The 13,179-nt window shown below is 43.5% G+C and overlaps 1 protein-coding gene across 3 annotated transcripts in view; it reads right to left on the minus strand.

Annotated features, from left to right (window-relative positions):
* LOC146775817 (FH1/FH2 domain-containing protein 1-like) overlaps positions 1-13,179 on the minus strand; it is a 2,636,482-nt gene that overhangs the window by 933,880 nt on the left and 1,689,423 nt on the right. The gene's annotated exons all lie outside the window — the stretch shown is intronic.

The following is a 13,179-nucleotide window of genomic DNA, read 5'->3' on the forward strand; positions in this document are numbered from 1 at the left end:
GTTATGTGTTTATTATTATTTTTTTTTTTCAGGTTTTTCAAACAAAACAAATTTATTTATTTTTTTTAAATCGCGAGGTGCGCGCACCCTGCGCGCAAGGTGTGCTTCGCGCACCGTGCGCGCTCTGTGGGCGCTCGGTGCACTTCGCGCCCCGAGCACCCACGGTTCGCAGTTCGGGCCCTGCGCCCCGGGTGCGCGCACCTCGTGATTTTTACAAAAAAATAATGGTTTTTTTCTCCCTTGGGGGTCCTTCTGTGACCCCCTGACCAAGGCTAGGGGGTCATGAACTGTCCACTCTGCCCCCTTTTCACGTTCTCCACCTTTGTTTTTCACCCCCTCAGACTGCGAGAGACAAAATGGCGGCAGACACTTCCTGGTTTCGACCGATTCGAATGTTTACCGACATCTAACAACCAATCAGAATTTCGCTCGCGCACGGCAGGGTGCGCGCGTACAGATATTGATATGCTTTTAAATGCTATTTTCTCAGTAACTAATGAACAGATTTACACCAGACCTGCAAAAGGCACTTCCTTGACCTTATGGCTACCGCTCTGCCAAATTTCACCCAATTCTGTTCAGCCGTTCGGGCTGTAGCTGCGACTAAAGGTCCTATGGAAAAATGCATCGGGAAAACGCGTTTTGGGACCCCCCCTTTTTCCCGGCCCCCGCTTGACGAATCACCCCGAGACTTTCAGCGTAGGAGCTGAACGGAGCGCCCCATTAGTTTTGAAAATTTCGCGAGGATTCGTCAACCGGCGCCAAAGTTATTCAAAATAGAATTTTGAGATTTCCTATGGAAACTAGGTTGTAACTATAACTATCTACTGGCGACCGCCAGTAGATAATATATATATATATATATACCCCAAAAATTGCCCAGCAATTGAGGCCGCACAATACTGCGAAGAAGGAAACATCCTTATATATGGGAAACAGGCAGCTTCCGATTCCGTAATACATCCTGTGGCCTGACGCGTTTCGATGGACTTTCACCATCTCTTCAGAGGCCTCGTGAGCAGGAAAAAGTTACGTGCATGACTCGCCGCCCCTCGCATTCTTAAGTACACAGTACCTTAATTGGCCTCCGGTGTGCCGATATTGTTGCATTCTGGGCAGCGTAGTCTATTTAAGCACCATTTATCCCCTCCAGTGGGGTACATGCCCACGATTGCTTGCAGGATAAATGTTTTTAAAGCCCTCCATTAGGCTTCCCGAATCGGACTATGCCTGTTTAAAATTACAAATCGCAGTACCGTTTACAGGGGAAAGACGCCCCCTGTCCGCATCCACAAACTTCTTAGGATGGTGCGATCCCTCTGCGGCCTGGAACCGCCGCATAAATATATCCCAAAAATTGCCCAGCAATTGAGGCCGCACAGTCATGCACTTAACTTTTTCCTGCAGAGATGGTGAAAGTCCATCGAAATGCGTCAGGCCACAGGATGTAAAACGGAATCGGAAGCTGCCTGTTTCCCATATATAAGGATGTTTCCTTCTTCGAAGTATTGTGCGGCCTCAATTGCTGGGCAATTTTTGGGACATATATATATATATATATATACATACATATATATATTCACTGAAGAAACCATAGGTTTCTGAGACGTTATAGTTAGAAATTAGCATTTAAAAAACCTTAGAAATTCACAAAAAAAACCATAGGTTTCAGGGGTGTTATAGTTAGCTGGCCATTTCACTCGTACACAACCATAGAAATTCCTCCGTTATAGTTAGTTCTGCTAACTATAACTTGCGCGCCCGCAATGCACTGCTGATGATGTCACATATTGCATCATTCATGACATAGTCAGTGACATCACTGATGACATCTCAAATGACATCACTGATGACATCATCCAGTGAATGTGGTTTAGTTTGAAAATTAAATATGTATTATATATATATATACCAATCTGTATTGAAAATTGAGTGGATATATAACTGTCTGGATGGAGGATTTAGTAGCTGTCTGACTGTTTAAGTGAGTAATTAAAAGTGTCTCACTTAATACATGGATTAGTAACTAAACTATGTGAATGTGTGCAGCACTGTCCCTGTTGTTGTATAACATGCTGCATCAGTTGGTCACTAACTACATGAGTGTGTATATTAGTTATTGATTAGTTGGGTGAGTATTTGTATATGGGACACTGAGTTTGTGTGTGGTTGGATGGGGTGTGTGCAATTCTATGCATAGATGTGTGAATGGTTGATTGACTAGGTGTATAGGTTTAAGAGTGCATGTGGAAACAGTTGTTTGGGTGACTGAGTGTATTTATTTGTGTGTTGGTGAGCGAATATATGTTTGAGTTGTACATCTTCAACAAAGTAAAAAAATAAAAGGATTGTATGTGAGAGTTGGTGTATATAAATAAGTATGTGTAAGAGTCAGTGATTGTGAGAGTAACTATATGAATGAGTGTATAATTGTAATGGTGATTTTTTAACATATTAACTATGAGTTACTATGTGTTTGAATAAATGAGGTGTTGTTGGATTATTGTGTAAGTGAGTAAATGTAAGTGTGATTAATTTTATTCATGAGTAGGATGACTGCATAACCGACTAAGATGACTGCTGATGTGTCAATGTCTATATATGTGTATAAGTGCATTTGATAGTGTTCTAGTAATTAGTGACTGCATGTATAAATGATTCTGTTGTTGAATGGGTATGTATGGTGTGTGTAGACTTAGGAATCAGTGAGTGGGTATGTAGTAACTGGTATTGGTGTGTCAATGGTTTCAAATATGATACTCTGTATTTTACAGTGAGTGATGAAAGGTTATACTAGTGTATGATGAGGTGTATCAGATTGTCACGTGGATGATGTCATCAGTGATGTCATTTGAGATGTCATCAGTGATGTCATCAGTGACGTCACTGGCCATGTCATGAATGATGCAATATGTGACATCATCAGCAGTGCATTGCGGGCACGCGAGTTATAGTTAGCAGAACTAACTATAACGGAGGAATTTCTATGGTTTTGTACGAGTGAAATGGCCAGCTAACTATAACACCCCTGAAACCTATGGTTTTTTCTGTGAATATATATATATATATATATATATATATACATACATACATACATACACACATATATAGCCATGCAGCCTAAAACCATTTAACAGGCTAAGATGCCAAAATTGCATTGGATTTGTCATTAAAAAATAAAAAAAATGTGTCTGTAGCATTTCTGAAAATAGAAAATGCACTTCTTTAGTGTTTCAACATAGTCTTTATTTTCAAAGAGAAATACAAGTAATAGTAGGCAATTAGCCCATAGGCTGCATAGAGAAAACCTCAACAGTAATATAACTGGCACCGTGCCTTTAAGACCTTCAAGACCTCCCTTCTCCCATCATGCCCCACAGGTGACCGTTAGGTCAGTTCTTTTTTCCGGCTCCTTCTGTGAAGATGCTGGAGCATTGAGCTGGTCAGTGTTTGACTTATTCTGTCAATAATTGGTTTTCTAAAGATATTTTTCATCATTAGCTTGACATTTTTGACTGCTGGCTATCTTTTCTAGCTATTTTCTGAAAATCTGGGAAATATTTTATCTCAGAAATGCCAGCATTATTCAATAAATGTCCCTCCGGTGGGAAGATGTCTGAATCTGACCCACACACTGTCTGTATTGTGTGTTTGCCATCCTCAAACAATCCAGATAAGTATTACTATTGCCAGCACTTCTCCAAGAGGACAGAGAGAAGATCAAACTGCATGCCTTGCAGGAGAGAGGAAAGGGATCAATAAGTGGCCTCTGAAGCAACCATGCTTTCAAAGCACCCTCCTCTCGTGACAAATCAGAACACAGGGGCAGATCAAAGAAGAGGCAACATTGTTCGTCGTCGTCGACAAAAATGAGATCACAGTCGAGGCAAGTACCTGATTGTTCTCCTTGGCCATCACTTTTGTCATCGGAAAAGCATACACAGCATGCAGCGACGTTGAGAGGCAAATTGCCATCAAGGCAATCAGCGCCTCCATCGTCGAAAGGCAAGTCAACGTCGAGACCCCTCGCTACAGGCTCGGAAGACGTGAGACCTGAGAAGCGCAAGTCAACGCTGAAGAGAGGACTTGGGTTGATGCCGAGAAAGGACTCCATTCAACAACTTCTCTTCAACGATCGGTGACCAGAACTCCGCCGCCGTTGGAGCACAGAGAGCCGGTGTCCAGAACATCGCCGTCGTACAGCTGCATGTTAGAGTCGAGGACTTCACTGACAGCACATAGGCACCCCCTGGTTCCTGGGCTGCTTGAACCAGCTCTGCAAACCTTCTTAACACCGGCTGCAATAGGGGCGGCACCCCCACTCATTACTAAGAAATACAAGGCACCAGGCCAAGACCCACTATTTTTTAAGAGCAGATCCTCCACCGGACTCTGTAATAGCGGCAGCGGCTAGGAAGACACATCCAGGGGCCTCCCCTTCTTCAGTCCCATCTGAGATGGAGAGTAAACACTTGGACTCCCTAGGAAAGAAGATGTGCAATACCACTGCGTCCTTTATGAAGGTGGCTAGTGCCTCTGCGCTCCTAGGGAGATACGACAGGGCGCTTGGGAGCCTCTGGCAAGGTTCACAGATAAGCTGCCCAAGGAAGACCAACAAGACTTCCAGGAGATCTTACAAGAAGGTGGTCTCATTGCAAACCAGATGTTCAGCATGGCTGCACATGCTTCGGATCTGGCAGCACATGGGTACTCCCACTGTATCTGTACTACGCGCTGGTCTGGCTACAGCTTACTGCTCCCAAGCCTGAAGCACAGCGCAGGATCATGAACCTCCCCTTCTGTGGTAACTCTCTATTTGGCACACATGCCGATGATGAAATGTCCAAAATGAAATCAGAACTGGACACTTTGAAGGCAGTTAGCCTAGAAAATAGCGATGATTACTGACCCTACGATTGTCGCAATTTTCAACAGGGGGTTTGAACCCCTCACTGGTCAAAGCAACAACAGCAGTCCAGGTCACATTACCATCAGCGTCGACGAGGAAGAGGAGCTTCCAGACCAGCACCCCCCTCTGTAAAGCAACCGGCAAAACAATGAGCACTGGTTTCTCCCGTTGCCCACTCTGGTGAGGGGGAAGTATCATGTCTCACCAGGATGAGTGGAAAAAGATCACAAAAGACAAGTGGGTGTTCCATATTGTGCAAAATGGTTACTTGCTCAGATTCAGGTCCTCACCTCCAACAATACCACCTTGGGGAACGTCGGCCTATCAACATTTACTTCAGACAGAGGTAAATACTCTACTACAAAAAGATGCCATAGAGCAAGTTCCGTTACCACAGCAACCTCAACGAATTTACTCCCGTTACTTCCTGGTTCTAAAGAAGGGTCCCTCCCAGGAGTACAGGCCCATACTCAATCTAAGATGCTTAAACAAGTTCTTCCCCAAAGAGATATTTTGGATGCCAGCACAGCACCAAATCTTTCCTCAGCTTCATCAAGGACACTGGATGTGCTCCATAGACCTTCAGTACGCATATTTTCTTGTGCCAATTTCCAGAAATCATAGGAAATTCCTACGTTTTCAGGTAGCGTTGGAGCACTTCCAGTACAAAGTCATCCCGTTTGGGCTAAAATCAGCACCCGCATGTTCTCAAAATGCATGGCAGAAGTACCTGCTTTTCTATGCAAGCAGAAGATCTTTGTCTACCCGTACCTGGACGACTGGTTGCTGGTAAGTTCATCACCCACTCTGCTGCAGAAACACATTCAATGCTGCATTCGAGTGCTAGGCCATCTAGGCCTACAGATCAACTACAAAAACTCTATTCTCAACCCAGCTCAAAAGATTCAATACCTGGGGGCGACTCTGGATACAGTAAGCACAAGCGTGTGTCCTTCCGAGGAGAGGTTATCCTCAATAACCAACAAGTGCCACAATCTCCTCAGTTCACACCTTCCCACAGCCAGACAGGTGTCCTTCCTTCTGGTCTTGATGGCATCCTGCATCTTCATTGTCCCAAATAAAAGGCTGCAAATGCGTCCTCTCCAGCAGGCTTTGGCGAATCAGTGGTCACAAGCCTCGGACCACTGGGAAGACACAGTGGTTCTCCCTCAGGCAGCCAAGGATTCACTCAAATGGTGGATGAAATGTTCTCACCTACTGAAAGGAGTTTCTTTCCATCAGGATCTTCCCAGTCAGATGATTATCATGGACGCTTCCGTCCAGGGTTGGGGAGCTCACATGAGACATCTCCAAGTACACGGATTGTGGTCAGAGGCGGAGAAGGGATATCAGGATAGGATAGGATATGTGTTTATAAAGCGCTCGTATGCCGTGGCGTCTTGGCGCTAAGGTGAGTACCTGTGTTAATGCCCATAGCAGTAGCCTATGCTGTAGCAAACAGCCAGGGCTTCAAGGCTCTCCTGAAAACTAGTCTGTTAGGTTGGAGACGCATGGCTGTAGGCAGTGAGTTCCATAACTTTGCTGCACAATGGGAGAAAGCTCTACCACCCCATCTTGCCTTCCTAATCCTGTCCAAATGGAGAAGACCCAAAGTACTAGACCTTAGTGATCGGGCGGGGATATAAGGTCTAAACAATATCTGCATGGCCTTAGCGCCTCCTCCGTAGAAAGCTTTATGGACCAAACATAAGGCCTTAAATTCAACTCGATGCTGAATCGTAAGCCAATGCAAGGTTCGAATACCAGCTGAGGTAGATTTTCCCCTGGGTATGTCTAGGAGTAATCTGGCAGCAGCGTTTTGTAGTGATTGAAGCCTGCTCATTTGGGACTTATTTATTCCCAGTAGCAGGCCATTACAGTAGTCTAACTTGGAAAGCAAGAGGGCTACTACCACTGACTTCTGTAGTTCCTTCCTAATGAAGGGAAAAATCTTCTTCAAAGTTTTAATTAAAAAGAAACAAGAAGAGGTGAGACTATTAACTTGGGCAGAAAAAGTTAATTTGCAATCAAAGATGACTCCCAGATTTCTGATCTTAGATGCGGGGGTGGGACATTCCCCAGCTGTCATTGGTCAACCAAGATGCGTCCCATCGAGGTTGCCCCTGGCCAAATTCAATGACTTCTGTCTTGTCAGTATTGATTTTTAGGAAGCTATGGTTCATCCAAGTCATAATCTCCTCCAAGCCGGCATGAAACCTGACAGCCGTATTCTCTGGATGTTTACCCATGGAGATTATGAGCTGGGAGTCATCAGCATATGACGTAAATTCAAAACCATGCTTCCTAATCAAGCTGGCCAGTGGTAGCATGTAGATATTGAAAAAAGTGGGTGATAATGCAGAACACTAGGGAACCCCGCAGGGCAAATAGAAGCTCTCTGATTGCATACCCTCCCAGTGTAGGCTCTGCACTCTCCCGTCCAGAAAAGAGGATAGGAGGGACAAAGCTGACCCCCCCAGTGCCCACATCTCGAAGCCGCTGAACCAACACCGTATGGTTTACGGTGTCGAAGGCTGACGGCAAATCAAGCAGTACCAAGACTGCATTTCCCCCTTGATCAATTATTCTCCGGATCTCCTCAGCAACTACGATCAAAGCACATTCGGTCGAGTGGTTAGATCGAAAACCATGCTGAGTTAAATCCAATATTTCATTGGTGTCGAGGTATTCAGTCAATGTTCTGTTCATTGTTTTTTCCAAGATCTTGGCCATTATAGGCAGACCGGCAATCGGCCGGTAGTTCTTGGGCTCTGTTGGGTCTAGCATAGGTTTTTTTAAGATAGGTCTGATCGTGGCCTTTTTCCAGCTTGCTGGAAAATTGCCTAACTCCAGAACTTGATTGATTAATGGTGTCAATTCATCGCCAATCCTATTAGTAGCCAGGTGTAATACCGCAGCAGGGCAGATTTTATGGAAAAAAGCAAATTGCAAACTTCATCTCGACTGATCACTGCAAAACTAGTTAGTTCCCTCAAGAGTGGTTCTACTGTCACCTTTGATTGCTGTACTATATCTGAAAGCTGACAAGCTTGAGAGAGGTTATCATAGATAACTTGTACTTTATTTTGAAAAAAAGTTGCTAGCTTATCGCACATGATTTGATCGGGATGAAAAATAGTGCCTAGTTGGGATTTAGAGAGCAGATTTACTGTTTTAAAAAGCTCCCTAGAGGAGTTACCCGCTTCCTCAATTTTAGTGGCAAAAAACAACTTTTTTGCCTCAATAATTGCCTCTTTATATTGTTTAAGGGCAATGTTATAATTCATTTTTGCAGACTTGTCATAATCCTGCCGCCATTTTCGTTCGGCTGTTCGACATTTCACCTTTAGGGCCTTCAGATGGGGGTTATACCCAGGAAAAGTGGGCTTATGTCTCATAATGGTAGACCATTTTTCAGGGGCTACCTGTTCAGCTGCTGTCTGAAGCCAATCGTTAATTTCAGAGGCTGCCTCGTTGCAATCTTTGGAGAGCGACAGGGGGCCTTTGCCAAGAGCTACTAGCAAGTCATCTGCGCTGACTTTATTCCACCGTCTGGACATAACTTTGGTGGGTTTTATTTGTTTCCCCAGAGGTGGTAGTGGAACCTTGATCTTGAAATGGACTGCGTAATGATCTGTCCATGGAAGAGGAGTGACTTTTACCACAATTATTTTAGAGTTATTGGAAAAAATACCATCCAGAATATGACCCGCCTAATGGGTGGGCTCTGTGACCAGCTGAGTAAATCCAAAAGTGACAAGATTATCAAGTAGTCTTTTTGTGTCAGTATTGTCAGGAAGATCCAGGTGAAAATTAAAATCCCAGAGTAACGTGAACGGGGCAGAGTCTGTTTGAGACTCTAGATAAGTCATCAGAGACTGAGCAAATGGCACTTTGGGACCAGGGGGGCGATAGAGCAATAAGCCCTGAACATTCATGATATTGTTAATACTAATAATGAAATGCAGGGATTCTGCCGGGAAATCCTTGATGGTGGTTACACACCGTTTTATATGTTCCCTATAAACAATAGCTATACCACCTATCTATCTTGTGAGATCACTGTATAGCCTTTTGGCAGGGCTATGTTCCAATCGGGACATGAGGCGTTATCTGCCCACGTCTCGGTGAGAAAAATTATGTCAATGTTCATACTTCGAATCATGTCCTCGATCTGGTATTTGTGTTTACTTAGCGATCGAATGTTGAGTAGCACACATTGCAGATTCAGTTCCTGAACATGAAAATGGTTACCAGCCACTTTATGCCGGGAAGGGGAGCCACTTTGGGTATCCCTTTGGGTTCCCATGTCTCTGCCTTCCCTCCCTTCTACCCTAGCACTGATCAGACCTCCCAAACAATACAAACAATTAGTACATTCCATTTTACTCAAAAGAGTAGATCATGTGGCTTACATGGTCCTCGGTTCAAAGATAACAGCTGTTCCCTGCTATATTTTCCGGGGCACAGTTGGCCAGGGGTTATGGCGCTGGACGCGTTACGGACGCTGACGGGCGCAGACGGGCTTGCCTTTCGCGCACCCGCTGCGCGTCCGCCCCAGCGCGATTAATGTAGCTTCCGGGTATGAAAGCGAAGAAAGACTAACGCGCCAACCCTGTGTGCAGTGCGGGCCCGCTAACATCCGGGTTCCGCCAGGGTTGAGCGCGAGGGGAGAGGCAAGTGATCAGGGAAATGAAGGTAAGAGCTAAAGCAGTGACTAATATTAGCTAAAAGTATGATAATAGTAAAATTCCACCCAATCTAGGCAGTAGTAAAGTGCAGAGTGCAATCAGGTATTTGACAATATTAAAAACAGTTTTAAGAATGGCAAGTGCAGCAGTATAAAATAGCAGCAAAAACGAAGACTTCTACCACAACAGGTTCTCACGCATATCATATCAATATGTTAGAACTGAGAGCCGTACATCATGCACTCAAGTCATTCTTTCCCTTCCATTCAAACATTCTCCCTGTTGATTCAAATGGACAACACCACAACCATGTATTACCTCAACAAACAGGGAGGAAGCAGGTCGAGACCCCTCTCACAGACAATATGGAAGTGGCTGCTCGCAAGGAAATTAACCATTTCTGCAAGTCACCTCCCAGGCACTCTCAATGTTCATTCAGACTCTCTAAGTTGAAATTTTGTCAGCGCTCACGACTGGGTGCTAAACAACGAAGTTGCACAGGGCATCTTTCAATGATGGGGAGTTCCTGACAACGACATTACTTTACGCTTTTCCATCAATTTCGCTCATTCTTCTGGTGATCAACAAGTTCTACAGAGCCTAGACCAGGATGATCCTGATCGCACCAGAGCGGCCTCGCCAGTAGTGTTACACCCGGACCGTCTTCAGCTATTCAAGACCCCACACAGGAGGTTGCCGTGTAGCCCGGGCATATTATCCAAACCCGGGGGTCGGGGGTTCCACCCCAACTTCCCATCTCTGAGATTGACTGCATAGCTCCAGTATGGACATCTAGGTTTGTCTTCAGACAGTATGAATATTCTTAAAGAGGCTAGGGACCATCCACAATAAAGTTGTACGCTTTCAAATATAAGCGGTTCTACATATGGTGCATCAATAATGGTTTTGATCCCCTTCTAGGGCAGCAGCAGGTGATTCTACCATACTTACTGTATTTAGCCAAATCAGGCCTTCAGTTTTCCTCTATAAAGGTTCATTTGGCTGCTATTACAGCATACAGAAAATCTCCCACACAGGCTTCCTTTTTCCAGATACATGTGGTTAAAGACTTCTTTGAAGGGTTAACAAAAAGTCTATCCTCAGATTAGATCCCTCTCTCCGCCATGGGAACTTAATGTGGTCCTTTCTAAGTTGATCGGTCCCTCATTCAAACCCATTTGAAGACCTCTTTTTTTAGTGGTAATTACTTCTGCTCGCAGAGTGAGGGAGATACAAGCTCTGTGTTGTAAAGAACCTCATTTTCCGTGCAAACAGGGTGGTCCTTAGAACGCACCCTAGTGTTTTACCTAAGGTGGTCTCTGATTTTCAAATTAACCAATCTATCACCCTTCCTACTTTTTTCCGAACACTTCAAGTCCTCCTGAGCGGGATTTACATTCTCTGGACCTCAAAAGGGTTCTCAAATTCTATTTAGACAGAACCATGAATTTAAGGAAATCAGACCGTCTGTTTGTGAACTATAGTTCCATACGTACTGGCTCTTCATCTTCCAAGCAGTCCATCTCTAGATGGATATTCTCATGCATTACTTTGTCTTACCAGCTGGCTATCAAACAACTCACTGGTAAACCAAAGGCTCATTCCACCAGGGGAAATGCCTCTACTACGGCCCTCCTAAAGAATGTACAAATTGCAGAAATCTGTAAAGCTGCCACATGGCAATCAGTACACAAATTTACTCACCGCTATTGTTTAGACTCTGACACTCAGGCAGATGCTCAGTTTGGGCAAGCCTCTTTAAGGAATTTGTTTGAATAATTTATCCTTAGAGTGTTTTTCTGTGAGTATGCTGGTGTTCGTCTGCAGGATTGGGGGGGATGGGCTTGCTATTCTATTCAGTGCTTATGACTATTGATGAGTATCTCCTGGAAGAGACGGATAAATTACTCACCTGTAATCCTAGTTCTCTTCCAGGGGTATACTCATCAAAGTCATAAGCAACCTAACCACCTCCCTGGACAAATACTTTTGTTATAGTAGCTTTTTTCTTTCGTTATGATTCCTACATAATAGAACACATTAAAAACAGACCTGACCTATCACCTGTGGGGCATGATGGAAGCAGGCACATCTTGGAGGTTTTAATGGCACAGTGCCAATTGTATTACTGTTGTGGTTTTCTCTATGCAGCCTACGGGATAATTGCCTTTTTCTATAAAAATAAAAGGCTATGTTGAGACACTAAAGGAGCGCATGTTCTATTTTCAGAAATTCTTTATACACATTTTTTTATTTTAAAAGAAAAATCCAATGTAATTTTGGCATCGTGGTATTTTGTATATGCTCTGGGATCTCCGCAGGTGGGCAGGACTATTTTTCCGGGGTCCCCGCACGTGGGCGGGACTATTCAGTGCTTATGACTTTGATGGGTATACACATGGAAAAGAACTAGGATTACAGGTAAGTAACATATCCTTCTTACCATTTTTCTACAGACAGGAAGAATCTGTAAAATTATTGATGGACGAAATAGAAAAAATGATATTACATCACCAAAGAACATTTGATGCACCACAATGTGGAATATTTTTACAATGGGGAGTTAAGAGTCATTGTTCACAGTGAGCTAAAACAAAACAAAAAATTGAAAGAACGTGCACTCCCATTATTATGCAACTAAGAAAAAATCCTGTACTTGGGTCTGAGGCAGACTACACATGATGTATATAGGTGCTCAGGAGTAGCAAAAATGTCTTCAGTATATTAAGAATTTAGATCATCTAAATATACGTCGCTTCATTCTACAATGTACATACTGCATTATGTACTTATGAGTGATACAGTTTCGGTTGCTGTTTTTATTTCTAATATTATTTTAGTTTTCTTCTGGCAGTGACACATTATTGTGAAATATATAAGCAATGACAACATTCTGTACTAAAAGAAAGTTGTTAGACATGAAGCACTAGGCTGTGTGGAGGAGTGAATGAGGAGCATTTCCATTTCTGGATGATAGACCGGTCCCCATCAATGGAACAAAACCTTTAGGAACATTTGTTTCAACAATGAATAAAATTGATTATGAGTTATTGGCATATGTAATGCTTCTTCCTTCAACTTTAATCCTGAAAAAAGTAAACATTTGCAAGGGGTGGTACTGAATGCATCATAATCTTGTGGATGCAGCATACGATCTTTCCAATTCTCAGCATTAAATGCTCAACACCTCACAGGGAGTGCATTCTTCTAATCAGAGCAGCTATCCCAAAAATGGCTTCCAATAGCAATGCACATGAGCTTTTGAAGTGGTCTTGTTGTTTTGGAACTAGGATCTGTTCCGTAAATGAATGCCCCACTTCGGGAGAAGCAAAGTGTCTGTGCTTTTCTTGATACTGGAGCAAGGACTGTACATTGAGGAGCCTGCGTTCCTAACATTTAGAGATCCACAGATGTAAATGCAAAGTGCAGACAAATAAAGTATATTTGGCCCTATAGGTGTTGCCACTACTGAGATTCCTGCCTTTCAGGATTTCTATTTAAGCACTATACATTTGTATTTGCTGCCTCTTGATTATATCACTTTTCTTCACAAAAAGGTTATATAAAAAGGGTTCCAAA

The sequence above is a fragment of the Triturus cristatus genome, chromosome 12 (assembly GCF_964204655.1).
Source record: "Triturus cristatus chromosome 12, aTriCri1.1, whole genome shotgun sequence".
In the NCBI taxonomy this organism is placed as follows: domain Eukaryota; kingdom Metazoa; phylum Chordata; class Amphibia; order Caudata; family Salamandridae; genus Triturus; species Triturus cristatus.